We start from the raw sequence: 3,665 nt of genomic DNA, 5'->3' as shown, positions 1-3,665 counted from the left end.
CAGGAGAGCCTTTTCTCCCCCTACCACCACCAGTTTCTTATTCTTCACAAATTTCAGTTTCTGGTGTAAGGTGGATGTCACGGCGCCTGCCTCGTGAATCCATGGTCTGCCTAAGAGACAGCTATACGATGGGTGAATGTCCATAACCTGGAAGGTGATCTGGAAATCACTTGGTCCGATTTTGATTGGGAGATCAACCTCGCCAATCACAGTTTTGCGAGACCCATCGAAAGCCTTCACAACTACTCCACTCTGCCTCATGGGAGGCCCTTTATATGACAGATTCGAGAGAGTGGATTTTGGCAATACGTTTAATGATGACCCAGTGTCCACCAGCATATTGGACATGGCGTCGTCTTTGCAGCCCATAGATATATGTAATGCCAAGTTGTGGTCTCTTCCCTCCTCAGGGAGATTAGAGTCACAAAAGCTCAAGTTGTTACAAGCAGTAATGTTTGCAACAATGCTATCGAATTGTTCTATCGTGACATCGTGATCCACATATGCCACATCCAACACCTTCTGCAGAGCCTCTCAGTGTGGTTCTGAATTCAAAAGCAATGATAACACCGATATTTTGGATGGCGTTTGTAGAAGCTGGTCTACAACATTGTACTCGTTTCTCTTGATGAGCTTCAACATCTCATCACAGTCTTCTTTCACATTGCCGCTTGGGCCAACAGAAGCAGGAGTTCCCAATGTAGAGGAGGGCTTAACAACAAGTGCCGGATTCGGAGTGCTCACAGCATTCCCAATCGGGCGTTCAACAAAATCAGCATTAGCTTGGGGCTTTGAGGGTGTTGAAAATACACGACCACTGCGGGTCAAACCACTAACATCCGCAATGTTAACAACAGAGGAAGATGGCAAGGACACTTCTTTCCCATTTTCTACCGCAACAACATTGTAGCGATAGGGAATCGCCTTTTCAGAAGAGTATGGTATTGGGTCAGCTGGCTTGATGGTTAATGTAGGAGAAACCTTCTGCTTGCTGCCATCATACTTGATGATAACAGGCTCGGGGATCCGGAATACTGGAGAAATTACATTGACCTCGTCAGCATCTTCGTCAACATTTCTGTTTTGAAGGATCTCAATAACTCCTTCATCCAGCATTTCCTGAACATCTTTGCGCACCTGGCGACAACCTCTTTGATTGACAGAACAAACTCGACATCTATCGTGGTCATGCTCATAATGACTATAATCACATAGCGAGCGATGCATCTCGACCAGAGACTGTCGAATATGGCTGACATATTTGACTTTGTATTTTCCAGGACAACCCTGGACCATGTTGACAGATTTCCCATGCTCGGGCAATGGGTTCTTCTTCACATTAGGACCTACGTTCACGAAACACAGAATGCCACACCTCACAAGGTATTGAACCTTGGTCTTCAAAGGGTAACAATTCTCCATGTCATGGCCAGGAGCACCAGAATGATAAACACAGTGTAATTCAGGCTTATACCACCACTGGGGGTTAGTAGGTATAACCGGTGGGTCTCTCGGAGTAATCAACTTCATCTCTATCAAAGAGGGATATAACTCTGCATACGTCATTGGAGTAGGATCGAAGGTGACCCTTTTCCTCTCGTAACTCGTGCTGGTTTGATTACTGTTTCGAGGCTGGTAGGCCTGCTGTTGTGGACGGTGTTGTTGTTGTTGATATTGCGGATGTGGTTGCTGATTGTTGTTGTGATGCTGATACTGCTGATTATCTCTGAAGACAGGTGCTATATGAGCCACCTGGTGCTGGTTACCGGCGGGACGCACGGTCTTCCTCCTCACAGAGGGTCTTCTTGGTTTTACATGGGAGGTCACAGCATGTGCCTCTCCATCTTTCTTCTTTGCAAACGCCCCATAACGTTTGGCAGAAGAGCCTTCTTCTCTGGTCAGACGTCCTTCTCTAACCCCTTCTTCTAGACACATCCCCATATTCACCATCTCGGTGAAGTCAGAAGGAGCACTAGCGATCATCCGCTCGTAATAAAAAGAACTTAAGGTCTTCAAAAAGATCTTAGTCATCTCTTTCTATTCTAGCGGAGGCACGATCTGTGCTGCTAACTCTCGCCACCTCTGGGCGTACTCTTTGAATGTTTCCTTGTCCTTCTAGGACATGGCCCTCAATTGATCCCTATCAGGAGCCATATCCATATTGTACTTGTACTGCTTGACAAAGGCCTCACCAAGATCATTGAAGGATCGGATGTTCGCATTGTCTAAACCCATGTACCAACGCAGAGCAGCACCGGACAAACTGTCCTGAAAATAGTGGATGAGCAGTTGGTCATTGTCGGTCTGAGTCGATATCTTCCTGGCATACATGACCAGGTGGTTGAGAGGGCAGGTATTTCCTTTGTACTTTTCAAAGTCAGGGACCTTGAATTTCACAGGAATCTTCACATTAGGGACCAAGCAGAGTTCGGCAGCAGACTTGCAGAAAAGATCCTTTCCTCTGAGAGTTTTCAATTCCTTGCGAAGCTCAAGAAATTGATCATTCATAGCATCCATCTTCTCATAGACATCTGGGCCCTCAAATGGCTCAGAATGATAGATGGTGTCGTCTACCCTGGGCATAGTATGCACGACAGGAGGAGGAACAGCAAGGACCGGGCTAGATGCCGGCATAGAAGCAAAGGTGGGAGCAGGACCCTCGGGCATGAAATTGGGAGGCATTCCCCATGGGAACCCGGCTGACATGGACGTTGGAGCAAAGTGTGCACTGGCTGCAGGCACAGTCGAGGAGACAATCTCAGAGATAACTGTCCTCTGGGGAGGAGTTGAAGGTGTTGGAGAAGACTGGCTCTGGGCAGCCATGAATGATTCCATCAAGGCACTTAATCTGGCCACTTCCTCTTTCAGCTCGCGGTTCTCTTGTTCCAGATGATCCATCAGTCTTGAAATGTTGGCTCTGGTGTAGTACCGGTGAGTCAGCTTGTCTTCAAAGTAAATGAAGAACATAGAGTTAGACCACAGAACGAGGAGCCGGGAACAAAACCTGCTTATGCGTATGATGCATGCAATGCTTGTGCACATGATTTGTTTTTTTATTTCAAAGGAACTTTAGGGTTCTATTTGCAAATTTTTGGAAATATTAAATATTTATCACATATGGAAATATCTCATAAAATAATATCGGGGAAAAGAAGTACAGCATTGTCAATCATATACAAGAGAAAAGGAAAATAGTCATCCTATGGATCCCTAGAAACAATCATCCAAAGCCCGGGACACAGGAAGATAGGATGCACGAAGCCTCTTCACCTCCCTCTCGTAGGCTGCCTCCATATCTGCTTTCTCCTTGGTGAGTTGGTCATACTTCCTTTTCCAGAACTTAGAAGACTGAGGAAGTAGAGAAGTCCATGCATCATCAGGATCATCGATAACCTGATGTTCGAGGAACTCAATCAAAGCATCCTTCTCCTTGATCTGCTGAAGCAACTCCTCTCTTTCACGGATCCAAGCACGTGACTGGTCTTCATCTCTCAACTCCTCTACTCCTTGGTCAGGGAGGGTTGAAGGCCCAGCCATAACCAAAGGTGTAGGTCTCGGATACTCGTAAGGCATGAGATACTCATACGCTCTCTTCCTCACCCAAGCAGTGTACGACTCCATAGCAACACAATTCTTAGGACCCAACTTCTTCCTTCCTTTCCTAT

The sequence above is a fragment of the Lathyrus oleraceus genome, chromosome 5 (assembly GCF_024323335.1).
Source record: "Lathyrus oleraceus cultivar Zhongwan6 chromosome 5, CAAS_Psat_ZW6_1.0, whole genome shotgun sequence".
Taxonomy (NCBI): domain Eukaryota; kingdom Viridiplantae; phylum Streptophyta; class Magnoliopsida; order Fabales; family Fabaceae; genus Lathyrus; species Lathyrus oleraceus.
This window is presented reverse-complemented; position numbering follows the sequence as displayed.